The 21,686-nt window shown below is 47.3% G+C and overlaps 1 protein-coding gene across 8 annotated transcripts in view; it reads left to right on the top strand.

Moving 5' to 3' along the window:
- MAPK10 (mitogen-activated protein kinase 10) overlaps positions 1–21,686 on the top strand; it is a 510,659-nt gene that overhangs the window by 258,438 nt on the left and 230,535 nt on the right. The window lies entirely within an intron of this gene.

Below are 21,686 nucleotides of genomic sequence, written 5' to 3'. Positions count from 1 at the left end.
TTTAGTTAGAATGATTTGAATGCATTATTTAGATGAGAATGGTTTTACCTATTCACTTCTGTAAAGTGACTAGCTCACTAGTCTCACATGTCTCGCTGACATGCATTTCACCACCTATACAATTGCACGTAGTGCAGCACAGTTCGCTTCAGTTCACATGTGGAGCAGACTCAATTAATCGAGTCTGCTCCAAAGCAGTGGATCTCTGGTGTGTTATGAAACAGAAAAGTATGTGTATAAATGCCCTAGGAGTTCTTGACAGGGGGGCATTACCTGTCCATGCCTGTAGTGCTTCAAAGCACTGTGGCATTTGTAGCACTTAAAAGCATTACATTTGTTCATGGCTTTTCTCTATTATTAGTCTACACATGCACATACACCCCTCCTCCCCAATTTCTCCTTGACTGCTCTTGATAACAAGCAACATGTTTAAGCTCATCCAGAGACGTATTGTCACTTTGTGAACAACATAGAAAGATGGTACTGATACTAATATTTAGCTTTGAATCCTAACCTCAGGAAGACTTTCTATCTGTAACTCCCTTGTAGATGAGTCAGAATTGTTCCAGCTAAAGAAAATAACTTTTTAACATTGTAGCAGGAGTTGGTACTCCTCTAACTGGGAAGAGACTGTGAGACAAAACTGAGTCGAGGCAATGTAAGCTGGTGCTGGGCTGCAGACACATCTGTAACAGGGAGTCAGAGGCTTCTCTCGCTTTAAGGGAAGCTGCAGTGGGCTAAACTGGCTGTGGGAGGAGGGGGCTTCAGTTAGGAATCACACTAGCTGCTGGAGAGCTAGCTGTCAGAAAGCAGCAAACCAGTGACAACAGGGTAGAAGTTACCACTTAGGGAGAGACTGCCCTGGAGCTAGTTGCTCCACAGTAAGCAGCTAATGGGCAGATATTTAGGTAGCATAGGAGTAGAAGCTGCAAGCAGCTGAGATAAGCTGCTGTAGAGAAAGGCAAAAATGGAAACCCTGGCGGGGGGCTAGAGAGCTACCTGACAGGAAGGGGTGGGGCTTTGGAGGCACATAAGGCCAGTGCCTGAGACCAGGTGGTCAGTCTTTCCCTGCAGACAGCAGGGAGAGGAGCTTTTCAGCAAGATGACTTCACAAGAAGGATTGACTGGCACCTAAGCTGCCCCTTCAAGCTGCAAGTGAATTACCAAAGGGGACTGTGGCAGGGCACTGTTTGTACCTGCCACTTTAAGATCAGAGCCAAACAGACAGCAGGTGCTTGATTGTGACAGCCATTTTAGACCCCTGGTTGCCTATATAAACCTTTCAGTTCCCTTCTGGTAGGCTAGATAGCAACATTGCCTGGCTGTAAGGCTTCTTGGAACACTCTGGAGGTAAGGGAGGAGCTGTAGGGGATGGCTAGGACACTCCTGGTCCCGGGCATGACCTAAAACTTCACCCTGCTGGGAGTTGGTGGCCTGGTGGGGCTCTCAGTGGTGCGGGAGACCCCAGGAAATGCCAGGCCACTTACCACCCCGGTGAAAGGTGGGTCGGGGTGCCTTAACCCCAGCTCCCACAACTGGGTGGGTTGCCTGCTAATAGGGCCAGAAGGCAGACCCCAGAGATAGAGTGGGGCTAGAGACTCAGACATGATCGAGAGAGTACCCTTGACTGGTTAATGCTGGGGCCAGGACCATAATGGTCAAAAGGGCCAGGGGCCCACCACAAAGGATGCCCAGGGCTAAGAGGGCCTGGGGTTTCTGACTGGCCTTGGAGGTGAGGCCAGGGCCTGTATGGCCAAAGGTCCTGGGGGGACCACACCCAAGAGGGGAAAATAGTTTCAGGGAGCTAGATAGCCTGAATGAAGGTGGGGTAGGCTGCCTGAATGGAGGAATCTCAAAGGGGTCCTGATAGGAGGATTCTGGGGCCCAGTGTGGGGCCAGTGAGTGTAGCAGCTGGATGTCATCTGCAAGGCATGGGCTGCAGTGTAGGGGAGGTACGGAGCCACAGATAGTGCCCCCTGGCATCGGGGCAAGAAAATGGGCAGCCTCCTGTCTAATTAAGATTCTTAATTAATTAAGAACAAGGCATAGCAGGTGAGAAGGCAGGCAGTTGGCCCAGAATCAGGTGGGCAGGGCCATTGGTAGATGGGCCCTGAAAAGACCCCCCCCTTTTACAGGGACTTGTAGCTTGCAGGGAGGTTATGACCTAGTGTGGGGAGAGTTCTTGTTATACAGCCAGTGGGCTTATGTATATGTTCTGATTAAGCAGCAGAGGACCAGATTGCACCTACGGGGGAGGTAGGGAGGTGCCTGGAGAAATAGACAGCTTAGCTGGGGGTCAGAGACCTAGAGGACTGAAGCTGGTGTGATGCACTAGGCCAAGGCTGGGAGGCCTAAGGCCAGGGTCAGGAAGCCTAGCCTAGGTCTAGGGACCCAGAGGACCATGGGCTGGTACAGGCTGAAGCTAGCAGAGCCAAGGCCAATGGGAGTAGTTCAGCTTGGGGTCAGGGACCCCAAGTACAAAGACTAGTGCAGTGAAAGCAGCCCAGCCTGGGCCAGGGACCCAGAAGGCTGAGAGCTGGGATAGGGCTATTGCAGTCATGTGAGGGCCAGAGGCCCATAGAATGGAGAGCCAAGGCCAGAGCAGGCTTAAGCCAGGAGCGCCAAACCTGTGGAGGGATTAGGTCCAGGGGCACTCTCTCACAGAAAAGAGAGAACCTTGCTAGGGCCAGGGGCCTGGCAGGTTGACTGGAGTGTGACAGATGGGCCAGAGGGCCTAGCAGACAAAGTACCGACAGCAAGGCATGGGCATGGTTACAGGGGCAGAAGGAGGCCACAAATATCCCTTAAAGCAACTGGTGCCCTGAGGCACTGACAGGCCCAGAGGGGTCCCCACTTAGGGCTTGAAGGGAAGGATTGGTGTCAGCTGGGTATAGGGGGGATCCACTGGCCAAAAACAAGCTAGAGCTTGCTCTGGGACCCTGGGAAAGCCTCTCTCTTACAATAATATAATTATATCCAGGTATGACAGGCAGGAGGAAAAAGGGAGGGTACCCAGAAGAACCGAAATGGGGCAGGAGCTGTATGGCCATTAGGGGGTGTCCTGGCCACTGCTGGGGCCCAGTCCTATCATACCATCCCTATTAGAGGCTACAAGCATCTGATGACTAGGGATCCTGGTTTTCTCTGATTAAAAAAAAAAAATCCCAAATGTTCTGACAAATAAATAACCCCAAATCCACATTTTTCCATGATTAAAAAGAAACACCACATATATATATATATATATATATATATATATATATATATATATATATATATATATATATATGTATGTGTGTGCATACTACAGATAGATAGATAGATAGTAGTGTTTAATTTTAAACGTGATAAAATGGGGATTTGGGGTTATTTTTTACATCCAAAAATTTAGTATTTTTTTTTATCAGAGAAAATTGGGATCCCTGCAGATGAGAGACACCTGTGTTACCCTGACCAGCCAGGGTCAAGTGACTAACAAAGGTGAATGGCCAGTGGGTATAATGACTGGTCTGAGACAGAGAGCAGGAGATGGAAGAAGGAGAATCCTATATTTCACTACCCTTTTGAGAGAAGGGAGACACCCCAGTGGCAAGAAGACTGATACAATGAACAGGCAGTAACTAGGGCTGAAAATGGAATTATTTCAGCTATAGAATCACAGAATCAGAGAAAATTATGGTTGGAAGGGACCACAGGAGGTCATCTAGTCTAACCCTCTGCTCAAAGCAGAACTGTCCTCAACTAGATGGTCCCAGCCAAGGATTTGTCTAGCTGGGTATTAACAACCTCCAAGGATGGAGACTCCACAACCTCTCTGGGTAACCTGTTCCAGTGTTTTACTACCTACCTAGTGAGAAAATTCTTCCTAATCTTTAACCTAAATTTCCCTTGCTGCGACTTGAGACCATTGAACCTGATTCTGTTATCTTCCACCACGGAAGACAGTATAGGTCCATCTTTTTTGTAACCCTCTTTCAGACAGTTGAAGGCTGCTATTAAATCCCCTCTCAGTCATCTCTTCTGCAGATGAAATCTATTGTGCCTGTAGATGTGCTGCAAGGCTGATCTGATGTGCTGTAATTACAGTGTGTCGGAGCAGACTTGATTAATCAAATTTGCTAGAGCATGGTAATTACCGCACTCCAGCCAGCCTCTACTTCTCATGTATCAGTGTCCACGCTCTTCAAAATGGCTGCAGGGGTGTATAGACTAAAGCTTGTCGACTAAGCTTTAGTTCAAGCACCCCCACTGCCATTTTGAAGCTTGGGGACACGGATATACAAGATGCTGCAGCGCTTTAATTAGGGAGGCTCTCAGAGCCATTCTAATTAAAGTGCCACCCCCAAAGCATGTGTAAAAGTTTTCAGTAAGCCCAGTTTCCTCAGACTGTCCTCATAAGTCATGTGCCCTAATCATTTTTGTTGCCCTCCACTAAACTATCTTCAATTTGTCCACATCCTTTTTGTAGTTGAGGGCCCAAAACTGGACATAGTTCTCCAGATGTGGCCTCACCAGTGCTGAATAGGGGGGAATAATCATGTCTCTTGATCTGCTGGCAATGCTCCTACTAATGCAGTGCAGTACGTAATTAGTCTTCTTCACAACCAGGGCACACAGTTGGTTCATATTCATCTTACTGTCCACTGTAAACCTCAAGTTGTTTTCTGCAGAGATTCTGTCATAGTTTCATAGTTGTTAGGGGCCTAAAGGGACCTTACATATCATCAGGTCCAACCCCCGGCATGTGGGCAGGAAAGACTGCTGGGATCAAATGATCCCAGCAAGATGGGCATCAAGACATTTTTCTAAGATTGCCAGAGTGAATGACTATCACTTCTGGGGGAACCTGCTCCAAACCCTTGGCACTTGACTTGTAAAGAAGTTTTTCCTTATGTCTAGCCTGAAGCAATCTTCAATCAGCTTGTGCCCTTTATTTCTTGCCCTCCCCTGGGGGACCTAGGTGAATAGATGCTCCCCCAAACTCCGATGTGTGCCCCTGATATGCTTGTAGGCTGCAAGCAACTTATTAGCCAGTAAGCAGCTTATTAGCCAGTTGGTCCCCAGCCTGTACCAGTGCATGGATTTGTTCAATCCTAAATGCAGGGCTTTGCACTTATCCTTATTGAACCTCATGAGATTTCTGTTAGTCCAATCCTCCATTTTGTTGAGGTCTCTTTGAATCCACCACTACCCTCTAGCATATCTACTACTCTGCTCAGGTTGGTGTCATCTGCAAACTTACTGAGAATGCGCCCCATCCCATCTTCCAGATCGTTGGTGAAGATATTGAACAAAACTGGCCCCAGGCCTGACCTCCTGGGGCACTCCACTTGATACTGACTGCCAACTAGACATCAAACTGTTGACTACTACCCCCTGAGCCTGATGATCCAGCCAGTTTTCTATCCACCTTACAGTCCATTCATTCAACTCATACTTCCTAAGCTTGCTTGTGAGAATGTTGTGGGAGACTATATCAAAAGCCTTGCTAAAGTCAAGGTATATCACACCCAGTGGTCTCCCCACATCCACAGAGCCAGTCATCTCATCATAGAAGGCAATCAAGTTGGTCAGGCATGACTTGCCTTTGGTGAATCTATGCTGACTGTTCCTAATCACCTTCTTCTACTCCAAATGCTTAGAAATGGATTACTTGGGGATCTGCTCCATGATTTCTCTAGGACTGAGATGAGTTTCACCATTCTGTAGTTCTCTGGATCCTCCTTTTTCCATTTCACAAGATTTTGTCATATCTGGCCACAGAACAACACCATATATTTTCTGAATAGAATATGCAACTAAAACTCTGCCTTGTAGTGCTTAAGATATACCAAGGAATGTCTAAAGGATAACAACGTCGAAATCCATATTGTTCCTTCAGTTTAGTTTAGTTTATTTTGGCCAGAAAGAATAAGCCCACATCTTACTGAGAATTTCTAGTGTAAGCAATGGACATATTCTGGAGGAAATCATTAAAAGCTTATTGAAATAATTTTGGTCAGAGAGGTGCTAGATACGTCTTAGAAGTGACGGTATGTGATAACTGAGAATATTATAATTCAAGTATGAGCATGTCATCTTTGATGACATTGAAACTAGCAGTATGTAAAAACTTTCTGACAGAAGATGACAGGTACATTCCAATAGTATTTTGATGTGCCTGTCTGACCAGAGTTCAGATCTTTCCAAATGGAGTAACAGAAACACGTGTAATGAAATTAAACAAGCAAATTCTATCTGTTCCTTAAATATCTCTCATAGTCCAATCACTGTAAAATATCCTTGTTTAGGATTATGGATTCACAATAATCCTTAACTTCTGCTACTCCATGGTTCATAAACAGTGCTTATGGGTTCTCAGTGCAAATCTCTGGATGGTCTCTTTTTCATAGATTCATAGATTCATAGATGTTAGGGTCGGAAGGGACCTCAATAGATCATCAAGTCCGACCCTCTGCATAAGCAGGAAAGAGTGCTGGGTCTAAATGACCCCAGCTAGATACTCGTCTAACCTCCTCTTGAAGACCCCCAGGGTAGGGGAGAGCACCACCTCCCTTGGGAGCCCGTTCCAGACCTTGGCCACTCGAACTGTGAAGAAGTTCTTCCTAATGTCCAGTCTAAATCTGCTCTCTGCTAGCTTGTGGCCATTATTTCTTGTAACCCCCGGGGGCGCCGTGGTGAATAAATCCTCACCAATTCCCTTCTGTGCCCCCATGATGAACTTATAGGCAGCCACAAGGTCGCCTCTCAACCTTCTCTTGCGGAGGCTGAAAAGGTCCAGTTTCTCTAGTCTCTCCTCGTAGGGCTTGGTCTGCAGGCCCTTGACCATACGAGTTGCCCTTCGCTGTACCCTCTCCAGGTTATCCGCATCCTTCTTGAAGTGTGGCGCCCAGAATTGCACGCAGTACTCCAACTGCGGTCTGACCAACGCCCTATAGAGGGGAAGTATCACCTCCCTGGACCTATTTGTCATGCATCTGCTGATGCACGATAAAGTGCCATTGGCTTTTCTGATGGCTTTGTCACACTGCCGGCTCATGTTCAACTTGGAGTCCACTAGGACTCCAAGATCCCTTTCCACCTCCGTGCCACCCAGCAGGTCATTCCCTAGGCTGTAGGTGTGCTGGACATTTTTCCTCCCTAGGTGCAGCACTTTGCATTTCTCCTTGTTGAACTGCATCCTGTTGTTTTCTGCCCACTTGTCCAGCCTATCCAGGTCTGCCTGCAGCTGTTCCCTGCCCTCCGGCGTGTCCACTTCTCCCCATAGCTTTGTGTCATCTGCAAACTTGCACAGAGTACATTTCACTCCCACGTCCAAGTCGCTGATGAAGACATTAAAGAGTATCGGTCCAAGGACCAAACCCTGCGGGACCCCACTGCCCACACCCTTCCAGGTCGAGACCGACCCATCTACCACGACTCTTTGGGTGCAACCCTCTAGCCAATTTGCCACCCACCGGACTGTGCAGTCATCCACATCACAGCCTCTCACTGTTCACCAGTATGGGGTGGGATACCGTATCGAAGGCCTTCCTGAAGTCCAGGTATATGACATCCACCCCTCCTCCTGTGTCCAGGCGTTTCGTAACCTGGTCATAGAAAGAGACTAGGTTGGTCAGGCACGATCTGCCCGCCACAAACCCATGCTGGTTTCCCCTCAGCATAATTTGTCCTGCCGGGCTCTCACAAATGTGAGCCTTGATAATTTTTTCAAATACTTTACCAAGGATGGAGGTGAGACTGACCGGCCTATAGTTGCCCGGGTCCTCCTTCCTCCCCTTTTTGAAAATGGGGACCACGTTAGCCCTTTTCCAGTCCTCCGGGACTTGGCCTGTGCGCCACGAGCATTCGAATATTCCCGCCAGTGGCTCTGCAATGACATCGGCCAGTGCCTTCAGCACCCTCGGATGGAGCCCATCCGGGCCTGCCGACTTAAAGGCATCCAGTTCTTCCAAGTGACTCTGCACCACCTCAGGATCTACGCATGGAAGTCTGGCGCCTTGCTGCTGCCTCTCTACAACCCCAGTGAGAGACTTGTCGTGCCCCTCGCTTAGGAACACTGAGGCAAAGAACTCGTTGAGGAGTTCAGCCTTGTCCCCTCTATCTGTCACCAATTGCTTCTGCCCATTTAGCAGAGGTCCTATTCCTCCCTGGGCCTTCCTTTTACTCCCTATGTATCTAAAAAACAATTTCTTGTTGTCCTTTACTTGGGTTGCCATCCTCAGCTCCATGGTAGCTTTGGCCCGCCTAACTGCCTCCCTACAAGCACGAGCAGAGGAGGTATATTCATCTTTAGTGATCTCACCCTGTTTCCACTTTTTATGTGCTCCCCTTTTGGCCCTTAGGCTGCCCTGGATTTCTCTGGTCAGCCATGGAAGCCTCCTGGCCCCTTTCCCTCTTCTGCCTCGCTCGGGGATCGTCTTGCTTTGTGCCCAAAGGATCGTTTCCTTTAGGCACAGCCACCCTTCTTGGGCACCCATCCCATCAAAACTCCTACTCTGCAGTGCTTCCTTGACTAATCGCCTGAGTGCAATGAGATCAGCTTTCCTAAAGTCTAGCACTTTCACCCTACTAGTTACCTTACCCACTCGACGTCTTATGTTGAATTCTATCATAAGGTGATCACTGTCTCCCAGATAGCTACCGATTTGGAGGTCCCCTATCATGTCATCTCCTGTTGCCAATACCAGATCCAGTATGGCATTCCCCCTAGTGGGACCATACACCTCCTGTGTCAGGTGGAGGTCCTGTACACAAGTTAGAAACCTGCGTGAGCGATGGGACCTTGCTGTCTGCGTCTCCCAGCAGATGTCCGGGTAGTTTAGGTCCCCCATGACTACCGCCTCTTTAGCTTTTATGGTCTCCGAGAGTTGCCTCAGGAGCCCCGCATCTATTTCTTCCCCTTGGTGTGGGGGTCTGTAACAGACCCCTACCACCAAATCCCTTTCTCCTTGCCCCCCATGTAGCCTAACCCACAATCCTTCTACTTCCTCAGCCTCGGATTCTGTCTTGATGAGGGTTGATGTATATTGCTCACTGACATAAAGTGCAACCCCCCCCCCTTTCTTCCCCGACCTGTCCTTTCTGTACAATCTATAGCCCTCAATATGTACCGCCCAGTCATGGGATGAATCCCACCAGGTCTCTGTTAGCCCCACTAAGTCATAGGTGTTTAGTGCAAGCAGGAGCGCTAGTTCATCCTGCTTGTTCCCCATGCTCCTAGCATTAGTATATAGACACTTGAGCCCTGTGACTGGCGCCTTTGCTGCCCCCCTGCTCCCAGTCCCATGGGGCCCATTGTTTCTTACCTTCTTGTTCCTTACCTGTTCTGTTGTGCTGGCCTCCCCATGGCTTTCAGGTTCCCAATGTTCTCCTTCTTCAGGCTGGGCTGTCCTTGTGGGTGCCACATGGTTTGGTGGTCCACAGCTTCCCCTGCCCTCGTACTCCCCTCCCCCCGACGAGCCTAGTTTAAAGCCCGCCAGAGGAGATCCGCCAACCTAGAAGAAAACACACGCTTACCTTTGGGGGACAGGTGAAGCCCATCCCAGCTGAGCATGTCCCTCGTCGTGATGTGCGGGTCATGGTCCAGGAAGCCGAAGCCTGCCTTGAGACACCACTGCCGAAGCCGCCAGTTGGTCTCTCTGATGCAGTTCTCCTGCCGTCTTCCTCGTCCGGTCACTGGTAGGATGGAAGAGAAAACCACCTGGGCACCGAACTCCTTCAGCACGCCGCCCAGAGCACAGTAGTCCGCCATCAAGTGATCGGGGGTTCTCCTGGCCGCATCATTAGTACCCACATGGACTAGGACCATGGGGTAATAATCGGTGGACTTGATCCTGGCCTGGATTACCTCCGTCACATCCCGAATCTTTGCTCCAGGGAGGCAGCATACCTCTCGTGCCGAGGGGTCCTGGCGACAGATGAGTCCTTCTGTACCTCTCAGGATGGAGTCTCCTATGACGAGCACTCGTCGCCTCCTCCTCTGGGTCATCGTGGATCTCTTGATCTGTTTGGGGTGTGAAGAACGTGGTGTTTCTTCTTGCCCAAGGGTGTCCTCCTCCCCTTCCATCTCCTGCAGGGTCGCCAGGGCCTCGTACCTGTTCACCAGTCAGACTGGAGAAGCTGGTACCGGTTCACTGCGTGCCGCTCCGGTCCTGGCTGTGACCTTCTGCCACTCTGCTGTGGAGGGTATTCCCCGGGGTGCTTCTTCCTTTGGTGCCTGGGCCTGCAGGGAAAGGAAATAACTGTCAATTTCATCCTCCGCCTCCCTGATCCCCCTCAGCCTGCTAACCTCCTCCCGGAGCTCCCTCACCTGCGCCTCCAGGGCCCTAAGACGGGCACCTGCTGGACAGGTGTGGGGGCCCCCAATCTCTGCTCCCCCCAGCCCTGCTGGGGATACCCCAGAGGCCAGGAGGTAGGGGGACACCGGCTCCCCCATGGGCTCGGTCTGGGTGGAGGCCTCAGACCTGCCCCTGGTAGCCTTGTCCCCCTGGGCAGAGGCCCTAGCATTACTCCTCGTAGACACCATTCTACAAGCTGCTGTTTGTAGACCTGCGTGGTGTCTACGCCCTACCCCTACAGGAGTCCCACTCCTGGCCCTCCTGGCCCGCCCTCCGGCGCGAACCCCCGCACAAACGCCGGCATGCTCTTACAGAGCGCGCCTGTTTGCGCGCTCTGTTCGCGCCGCGCGGCTCGGGAGCGCGGCTCCCTACCGGCTCAGCTATATGGGACCCGGGGGGCTTCCCCTCCGTATCCAGCTCAGCTGCGCCGGGTCCCTCCGCCCCACTTACCTTCGGGGGATCAGCTGCTGCTGCCCCCGCTGCTGATTCCTCTGTTGTTGCTGCTGCCGCCGCCGCCTCCGGTCAGTTGGTTGGTAAGAAGGGCACACGTGCGTGCGGGACACACGTGTGCTGCCTCCTCTCCTTCCCGCTGCTGGTTCCCGAGTGCTGGGAACTACGTCACTCCGTGGCTTTAAAGCCCGCGGTTTGAATTACCCGCCCCGCTCCAACGGCCAATCAGACGCCCCGGTCTACCCGGAAGTGCCTGCCGGCAGTTCTGCCTCTACGCTCCCCCGCTGGGGGGATCCGCTGCCACAGGAGCCTGCTCCCCCAAGGGTTAGCCCCAGGGGTGCCCCCTGGCCTGGGGGGACAGTCCCCTTCCTAGCCCTCCCTGTTTGCGCGCTCTGTTCATGGACCAATCCTAATTTTTTGTTGCGATTAAAATACAGTCCTATGACTGTATTTTTTTTCTTGCCTTTACAAATTAATTTGACAGATTTTTAAATGGATAATTTTATTTAGTGATTTTTACATATTGTTACAATCATAATTTCATTGAAGAAAGACAGACATACTTTTAGGAAAATGTTTTATATTTAGTAACATGATTATTTCAACCCAGATATAAATTATGTCATTTATAGTATTTGGTCTTTTATTTACTATACTTTGGTGCCTCAAGTGTTGTATCTATTTTACACATTGTAATTTTTGTTGTACTCAAGTCACAGAATCATGGAGAAGTAGAGCTGGAAGGCACTTCCATAGGTGACGTAGTCCAATCCCCTGCCTGAGACAGGATTATCTCTATCCAAACCATCCTATACAAATCCTATTGTCTAACCTCTTAGCAAAACTAGACAGCAACACCTGGCACAACACAAGACATAACACCTTAACTTTCCACAGGTAAAGCAGGGGGACCACAGTGGTCAACATTGTTAAAATATGCTCAAGAGGAGGGCCACACCCCCTGCTAGAGGAAGGCAACCATCTCCCCTCCCCACACTGTCCATACCAATCTGACCATAGGGTAAACTTTCTTCCTGACTTCAAATATGATAGTTGATCTGATCCTGGGAGGAGGAATGCCAGCAGGTGCATTGGCACACGCAGTCAAAATCTCCAAACTTGGCTGCAGCCAATATCCAGTTGCCTCTGAGAGAGGCCAACACCCCCCCCCCCAACAACTGACACACGCAGTGTGGGAGGGAAGTGGGGAAGAATTCCCTCCCAGTCCCATGTGGCAACCAGCAAAGTCCAGAAGCATGAGAAATACCAGTAGTAAAATACAGGTAAATCTACACCTAGATCATTCTTGACTAGTGGCTGTCTAACCTCTTTTTGATGTCTAGCGATGAAGAGTTCACAACTTTTCCTAGGCAGTCTATTCTTCTGCCTCACTGTTCCAACACTGAAGAAGGTTTTCCTGTTATCCAATCTAAACCTACTTTGCTGAAATGTCAAGTCATTGGTCTGTGCCCTACTTGCTGCAACAAGAAAGAAAAGCATCCCTCTTTATGGCAACCCTTCATGTATTTGAAGATGGCTGTCATGTCTCCTTTTCCACAAGCTGAACATGCCTGGCTCCTTTAACCTCTTTCAGTCATGTGAATTACCTTCCAAGCCTTTTATCATTTTTGTTGCCCATTTCGGGATCATTGCTAAGTTCTCCACGTCCTTTTTAAAATGTAGAACCCAAAACTGCATGTCATACTCTAGACGAGGCCTAAACAGTGCTGAGTAGAGAGGCACTATCAGCTCCCATGTCTTGCACCTAATGCTTCTATTGATGTATCCTAGAAGCAGATTCACTTTTTTGTGCAGCTGCAGACTCATATTGAGTCTCTATGATCTCCTAAGACTCCCAGATCCTTCTCTGTAGTTCTGACATCCAGCTACGTGTCACCCATTTTGTATTTGTATTTATGATTATTCTTCCTGAGATGTACGGCCTTGCACTTGTTGATGTTGATTGTCACCCTGTTACCTTCAGCCCAAATTTCCAGTCAAAATCCTTCTGAATTGTGCTCCCATCCTCTGTGTTCACAATTTACAAACTTGCTGAAGAAGCTTTCTATGCCAGCATCCAGATCTTTAATAAACGTATTGAACAGCACTGGGCCCAGGGCAGACCGCATTGGGACTCCACTTGAAACTTTCTGCCATTCTGACATGGATCCATCCATGTTATAATTACTCTTTGCTTCCAGCTGTTGAGCCAATTATCTCTCCACCTTTGAGTAGTTTTGTCCAGCCCACATTTCTCCAATTTGTTTAAGAACATCATGTGATACCTTGTCAAAAGTTTTGCTGAAGTCTAAATACATTATACCCACAGCATTCTATTCATCCACCCAAGTAGTTATTTTGTCAAAGAAGGAGACCAACTTTGTTTGGCACAATTTGTTTTTAGTAAATCCAGGCTGGTTGTTGTGATCAGCTTGTCCTCCTTCAGATGGATTTCCTCAGGATATGCTGCAGTAATTTCCCAGATACTAAGATGAGGCTAACTGGTCTGTAGTTCCCCAGGTACTCCTCTTTTGCCTTCTTTAGAGGGGCACTATGATGGACCTTTTCTGATCCTCTCATACCTCTCCTGCCTCCTAAAACTTCATAAATATCATGACCAAGGCCTATGAGATCTTCTCTACCAGTTCTTGAAGTTCATTAGGCCTTGCTGAATTGAATTCATTCTGACCCATCAAAAACTTTCTGACCATCTCTCTTTTTTTTTTAATCTCATCCCTCAGCTTAGCCCTTTCCTTATTCAAATAATCATTATTTATTAGGTATCTGGCTGCAGGTAATTTTTGTTGTTGTTGTGATGTCAGGCAAAGTAGCTGTTGAGTAGCTTTGCCTTATTTGTATCTTCTGTTAAGAATTCCCTTTAGTTAGTTAACAATAGACCCACAGTTTCCTAGGACTTTCTTTTCTGGCCAACATACTTATAGAACCACTTCTTGTTGTCTTTAACTTCCCTTGCCATGTGCAGCTCACAGGCTCATCCACACCTGCAGGGACCTGCACTTGCAGCAACTCAAATAAAACCACTGCAAATTTGAGCCGGGGCTTTTTGCCTCAGTGCACGTGCCCAGATATGCACTTTGGTGTGGGGCAAGTTGTGCCACTTGGGGCAAAATAACCCTGCTTAGCTCCTCCTGGATCTGCAGCCAGGGGGAGCTAGAGCTTGGTGCTGGCCCCAGCTGTATAAAAAGTTGCCCTTTCCTGGACCCATCAGTACAAAAAGCTGCTCTGGCAAGTAGCTCAGGGCTACTCAGTCTCAGGAGCTTCTGGGGCCTGGGAACACTACCCCTTGTCCCAGCTGGACTGCTGAAGCAATGCTGACAGTTCCTTGCACCCTCTACCCACTGCAGCAGTCTGACAGTGGGGGCTGCTGCCTGGTTGTTATATATATCTATATCTATATATATGTGATATAGATATAAATATAGATGTATACCATCATAATAAAATGATTTCTAAATATCTATATGTTTTGCAGTTTGTGTTCGTTTTCTTAACAAAGAGCAGTCAATGCTCCCCTGACCCCTTCACTAACTAGGATGTGTGGAAGGGGCATGTCTGGAAGCTGGGCATGTGGGGTGTGTGCTGGGGGGATGTAGGGTTTGCAGAAGTGGGATTCATAGATTCATAGATGTTAGGGTCGGAAGGGACCTCAATAGATCATCGAGTCCAACCCCTGCATAGGCAGAAAAATGTGCTGGGTTCAGATGACCCCAGCCAGATGCCTATCTAACCTCCTCTTGAAGACCCTCAGGGTAGGAGAGAGCACCACCTCCCTTGGGAACCCATTCCAGATTTTGGCCACTCTAACTGTGAAGAAGTTCTTCCTAATGTCTAGTCTAAATCTGCTCTCTGCTAGCTTATGGCCATTATTTCTTGTGACCCTCAGGGGCGCCTTGGTGAGTAGAGCCTCACTAATTCCCTTCTGTGCCCCCATGATGAATTTATAGGCAGCCACAAGGTCGCCTCTCAACCTTCTGTTGCGGAGGCTGAAGAGGTCCAGGTGCCCTAGTCTCTCCTCATAGGGCTTGGCCTGCAAGCCCTTAACCATACGAGTGGCGCTTCTCTGGACCCTCTCCATGCTGTCCACATCCCTCTTGAAGTGTGCCACCCAAAACTGGACGCAGTATTCCAATTGTGGTCTGACCAGTGCCCGATAGAGGGGAAGTATCACCTCCTTGGTTCTGTTTGTCATGCATCAGCTTCGCTGATGACTTCATCACACTGATGACTCATGTTCATCTTGGAGTACACTAGGACTCCGAGATCCCTTCCTGCTTCTGTGCTTCCGAGCAGATCATTTCCTAGGCAGTAGGTGTGCTGGACATTTTTCCTCTCTAGGTGCAGCACTTTGCATTTCTCCTTGTTAAATTGCATTCTATTGTTTTCTGCCCATTTGTCCAACCTGTCCAGGTCTGCCTGTAGTTGTTCCCTGCCCTCTGCTGTGTCCACTTCTCCCCACAGTTTGGTATCATCCACGAACTTGGACAGAGTACACTTCACTCCCTTGTCCAAGTCACTGATGAAGACATTAAAGAGTATCGGTCCAAGGTCTGAGCCCTGCAGGACCCCACTGCCCATGTCCTTCCAGGTCGATACCAACACATCCACCACCACTCTCTGGGTATGACCCTCTAGCCAATTTTCCACCCACCGGACTGTGTAATCATCGAAGTCACAGCCTCTTAATTTGTTCATCAGTATGGGATGGGATACCATATCGAAGACCTTCCTGAAGCCTAAGTAAACTATATCTACCCCTATTCCTGCGTCTAGGTGTTTTGTAACCTGGTCATAAAAAGAGACTAGATTAGTTGGGCATGATCTACCTGTTACGAACCCGTGCTGGTTTCCCCTCAGCATAATTTTTCTTTCTGGGCTCTCACATATATGAGCCTTAATAATCTTTTCAAAGACTTTACCAAAGATGGAGGTGAGACTGACTGGCTTGTAGTTGCTTGGATCCTACTTCCTCCCCTTCTTGAAAATAGGGACCACATTGGCCCTTTTCCAGTCCTTTGGGACCTGGCCCATGCACCACAAGTGCTTCTTGCCAATGGCTGTGCAATGACATCAGTCAGTGCCTTCAGTACCCTCAGATGGAGATCTTCCAGGCCTGCCAACTTAAACATATCCAGTCCTTCCAAATGACTCTGCACTATCTCAGGGTCAATGCTTGGTGGTCTGGCGCCCTGCTGTTCTCTCTCTATGATCCCATTGTGAGACTTGTCTTGCCCCTTGTTTAGGAACACTGAGGCAAAGAACTCATTGAGGAGTTCAGCCTTGTCCCCCCTGTCTGTCACCAATTGCCCATTCAGTAGTGGTCCTATACCACCCTAGGCCTTCCTTTTACTTCCTATATATCTGAAAAAACAATTTTTTTGTTATCCTTAACTTGGTATGCCATCATCAGCTCCATGGTAGCTTTGGCCTTTCTAATCTTCCTTGGTGACCTGCCCATTTTTGCATCACCTTGTATTCTTTCTTTTTGCATGTGAAACATCCTAGAAATTCCTTGTTCAGCCACATTGGTCTCTTGCCATTGTCTTCTGCTTCTTCCATTGTCAGAACAATTTCTTGTTGAGTTTCCAGTTCTGCACCCTTTAGAAGCTCCCAGCTATCTTGGGCACCTCTGTCCTTCAATTTATCTTTCCACTTACCATATCTATTAACTCCTTTAGTTGGCTGAAATCTGCCTTTTTGAAATCTAGCATCCTAATTTTGCTCACCTCATGCTTTCCCCATCTCGAGATCTGGAATTCTATTATATTATGGTTGCTTTCTCCGAAGTTGCCAGCCACTTACCTACACATACTCCACCAGTTCTTCTCTATTGGTCAGGACAAGATCCACGATAGATGATCTCCTAGTAACCTAGTTATACCCTCAACTTTCTGAAACAGAAAATTATCCCCCAGACAAGTTATGAACCAACATGAAATTGAAATGTTCAGCTATATTGTTCTTCCAGCAGATGTCCAGATAATTGAAGCCTCCCATCAGTACCATCCCATAGCTTTAGTACAGATCTGTCATTTCCTTGAGTGCTTCATCTACCTCCTCTTTCTGATTTGGTGACCTATGATAAATCCCCACCATTATCTCAGTGCCGCATCTTTCTTCTTTCATAGTCTTCACCCAAATTCATTCTGCTTTGCTATCTTCCTCCCAAACCAGGGAACAAGTGTATGTATTTTTAACATACAAGGCAACACCACCACCTTTTTCTTCCAACCCTGTCCTTCCAAAACAACCTGTAACCCCTAAAGTTGACATTCCAATCATAAGAACTATTCTCTTTGATACCAATCAAGTAACACTTTTTTCATAGTCTGCAGCTTCCAACTCATATTTCTTTATTCCCCATAATTCTTGCATTTGTACACGTGCATTAGCTGTATTTTGCATTTTGACCTACTTGCTTCTCTTTTGTGCCACTTGTTGCTGTCCTGTGGCTCTCTGACCCTTTCCCAGAGTTGAGATGCTTCTTCTGGTTCTTGTCCCCCTGTATTGTTTGCTCTGTTACTGGAGGGTTTTGTTCACCATCCCCCTTGGAACCTAATTTAAAGCCCTCTTTACTAGGTTGGCCAGAGGATGCCCAAAGAAAGTCTTTCCAGTTCTGGTCTGATGGATCCCATCTCATGATAGCAGTCACTCTCCTCTGAACATCTGTCTGTTGCTGAAGTTCAAAGCGTTTGTGTTGATGCTATTGTCTCAGCCATACTTTTACTTCCAGGAGACAATGTTCCTTGCCTGGGCCCTTGCCTTCCATGGGAAATATCAAAGAAAGTCATGAAGAAAAATGTCTAGAATAATATTTTACACTGCAATTCTGGGGAGTTTTTCTCCCACTTTCTCGTAAACCTCTTTGAAAAATCACATCTTTAATTTCTTTCGTTTTCTCTCTTTATTCTGAAAATCTGTTATCTATATGACCTATCACTCTGGCTTATATTTCTATAAAACAGATCCTTAAAAGACTACTTAGTTTTAATGATTAGAGTATAAATGAGTATTTCAAACCCATGTCATTTGTAAAAAGGCCTTGGATTACTTTGAACCACAGAAAAGGTCAGGTTTGTTGATAAATATATGGCTGTCCATTGGTTGAGCTCATCTAGTTTGTTTAGGCATTTTATGTTAATTCTGATAAACCATTCTCATTTCAACTAATGGCTTAAACAAATTGCAGTCTTAAAGAAAGATGTCATGACGCAAAATATCCTGTAATTACCCCTTGTTTCCTGTGGGTGATTAATTGGCATTCATAATGAATAAGACAAGTGTTGACCCCCATCTTAGACTTCTGGGTTTCACATGCCTCCTATTTAATATTGAAAGTTGTCTTTTTTTAAAGGTGGAGCTTAGTTTTGTTAACTCTAAAGGTTGGTTCATACTTATTCATAAAAGAGAGAATCCTGTGTTTTCTTCAGTCTACATGTCAGATTCTGCATTATAAAATAATTTACAGAAATTGAATTTAGGGGTAATAAATCTATATTATTGTTTTGAGGTAGCCTTAGGTTATATCTCTGTTTAGTGAAAGTAGTGATATCCATTGAGATGCATTATTTCTTGTCACTCAGATTTCTTCCTTTCTGTCCTCTATACACAGTAGGGAAAATGGCTGTTAGATGGTGTCCAGAACTGCTGATTCATTCCAGTTTTCTGAAGAAGACTCATACCCTATGTTATAGAAAGGGAAAAAACAAACAAACCCAACAATCCTTTGCTAATCTCATGTGTATATGTTTTGGGAGGGGTGTGGGAGCACAATTCCTTCTTGACCCCAAATTGGGTGGTTTAGTTTTACCTTGAATGCATGAACAAACCCAACCAACTAGGTACCTGAAAGTACAATTAGGAATAACATTATATCATAGCCAAATTTACATGTCTAGCTTCTATGTCCAGTGCTTTAGAGGATGGTTGAGGGAGGGCAGATTCCCACAAATCCAAACATATAATAATACAGTTATGGTGGGGGAGGGAAAAATTATTTCTGGCCCTTATAGGTAACTGTAGGATTTCCAGATGCTTCCCACATAGAAATCAAAGTCACTTTCAATTCCACTCTTATTTCAACCAAGGGTAATATAAGACAATTACTGCACATTTATAGGAGCCCTGAGGCTGCTTTGACATTCTGTAAATCCCTGGAGCATGGATATTAACATGCTCCAACAGCCTCCAGCATCATGTTTATCAGCATCCCCATGCCCAAAATGGTGGCAGGGTAGTTCAAAGCATCCCACCACCATTTTTTTGACGCGGGGATGCTGATACGTGTGACACTCAGGCATTTTTAATTAACGCAGCTCACTAATTAATTGCCCCCCCCCGGAGCACATCTATAAACACCCTCAGATTCTTATATCATGCATCTACATGTGTGCTTTATTGTAGAGTAGACTAATTAACTGCCGTAAGATTGTACTGTTGGGGCCAGTACTATCTTACAGCAGAGTAATTAACTGCAGTGAAGTGCACATATAGCTGGCGACTGAGTGTAAATTGCTTCTGGTCAGCCCAGCCAGCTGGGGGCCAGATTCCTGCCTGCTACCAAGCCACATGGCTCCATAGGTTCTGCACCCTTGTACCCCAGCCATCCCCTCCACCACCGGAGGCTGATCCCCTTGCACACTGCCAGCACAGGGCTGCTCTGCCCCAGCTCAAATTCCTGCTGTCCTGGAGCATGTGTAGACACTGCACCCCATTTTACTCCAGCTCCCACTGCTCTGGAGTTTATTGCTTCACATTAATTGCTCATGCAGATGCACCTTTGGATTAGTCCTCCAAGAACAATCCTATTTTAGCATATTATCCTCTTCATAAACTTGAGCTCCATCTTCAAACAATTCAGGTTCTTGCTTCCATTCCTTGTTTTGGAAATCTGTTCCAAAACACCTCTCTTTTAGGCTGATTAGAGACAAAAAATAAACAAACAGCACTTTACTTTAAGCTCAATGTGCCCCTGCACTGAAAACAGTGCATACCCAGAAGAGGCATCGTGTTAGCTTGACCAGCTTGCCCAATGTCTGTATAGATCGCACACTTCAGGGGTCTTTTGGTTGCTTTTATCTAGTAGCTGAATCAACTATTAGTTAAGTGCCAAAAAGCACTGCTGAAGCACACAATCTATATAGAATTTCATAGATTTCATAGACATTAGGGCTGGAAGGGACCTCGGAAGATCATCGAGTCCAGCCCCCTGCCCAAAGGGCAGGAAGTCAGCTGGGGTCATAGGATCCCAGCAAGATAAGCATCCAGTTTGCTCTTGAAGGTGTTCAATGTAGGCGCTTGAACCACCTCCGGTGGCAGGCTGTTCCAGAGCTTGGGGGCTCGGACAGTAAAGAAATTCTTCCTTATGTCCAGCCTGAAACGGTCTTGTAGTAGTTTATGACCATTCGACCTAGTTGTCATCCCTTCGGGCACTCTGGTGAACAAACGTTCCCCCAGATACTGGTGGTCAACCCTGATAAACTTATAGGTGGCCATCAGATCACCCCTGAGCCTGCGCTTTTCCAGGCTAAAGAGCCCCAGGGCTCTCAGCCTGTCATCGTAGGGTCTGCTTCCCTGACCTCTGATCATACGCGTGGCTCTTCTCTGGACTCTCTCAAGCTTCTCCACATCCTTTTTGAATTGTGGAGCCCAAAACTGGACACAGTATTCCAGCTGCGGCCTAACTAAGGCCGAGTACAAGGGGAGAATGACGTCCTTGGATTTGCTTAAGAAGCATCTATGGATGCAAGCCAGCGTTTTGGTCGCTTTACTAGCTGCAGCATCGCACTGCAGGCTCATGTTCATCTTGTGGTCAATGATGACCCCCAAGTCTCTTTCTTGCATAGTACTAGCCAACATAGCACTGCCAAGCCTATAAGGATGCTGTGGGTTTTTCTTCCCAGGGTGGAGAACCTTGCATTTATCGGCGTTGAACACCATCAGATTCTCATCTGCCCACTTGCTGAGCCTGTCCAGGTCAGCCTGGATCACCCACCTGTCTTCTGGTGTGGATGCTTTGCCCCAGTTTGGTGTCATCGGCGAACTTGGCCAGTCCGCTTCTGACTCCAGTGTCCACATCATTATTGAAGATGTTGAACAATATGGGTCCAAGGACAGAGCCTTGGGGGACCCCACTGGTCACAGGACACCACGATGAGTGACTTCCATCAATTACTACCCTCTGGGTCCGACCACAGAGCCAATTTTCCAGCCAGTGGATCGTGGAGGACCCAAGGAGACAATTGGCCAGTTTCTCCAAGAGGTGATCATGGGAAACCAGATCAAAGACTTTTTTGAAGTCAAGATATATGACATCAATCTCTTCTCCCTTGTCCAGGTGATAGGTCACCTGGTCGTAGAAGGAAATGAGATTGGTCAAGCAAGACCTACCCGCAACAAACTCGTGCTGGTTATCCCTTAAGATGTTGGTGTCGGCCAGTCCATTAAGGATGGCCACTTTAATAAACTTTTCTAAGATCTTCCCCGGGATAGAAGTCAGGCTAATGGGCCTATAGTTAGCCGGATCCACTTTCCTCCCTTTCTTGAAGATAGGCACCACATTGGCCTTCTTCCAGTCTTTGGGCACTACACCAGAGCGCCAAGAGTTTTCAAAGATCTGTGCTAGAGGCTGGGCTATGATGCTCGCCAGCTCCTTGAGTACCCTGGGGTAAAGATTGTCAGAATCCTCTTTTGGTAAAGAGCTGTGTTATTTTATTTTTTTTCCCCCTATCAGCAGCCTTAATAGTTAAAAAACATCTTTTGATTTACAATCTAAAGTTTTTCATGACCAGTTTGTATACATTTTTGTTGGCATTGTTCATTAATTTAAATAGCTCTTCTTTCTCCCTGAGATTCATCTTATGAAGGTGTTTATAAAGA

This window comes from Alligator mississippiensis, chromosome 2 (genome assembly GCF_030867095.1).
Source record: "Alligator mississippiensis isolate rAllMis1 chromosome 2, rAllMis1, whole genome shotgun sequence".
Taxonomy (NCBI): domain Eukaryota; kingdom Metazoa; phylum Chordata; order Crocodylia; family Alligatoridae; genus Alligator; species Alligator mississippiensis.
Note: the sequence above shows the minus strand (reverse complement) of the source record. Positions and strands in the feature narration are given on the sequence as shown.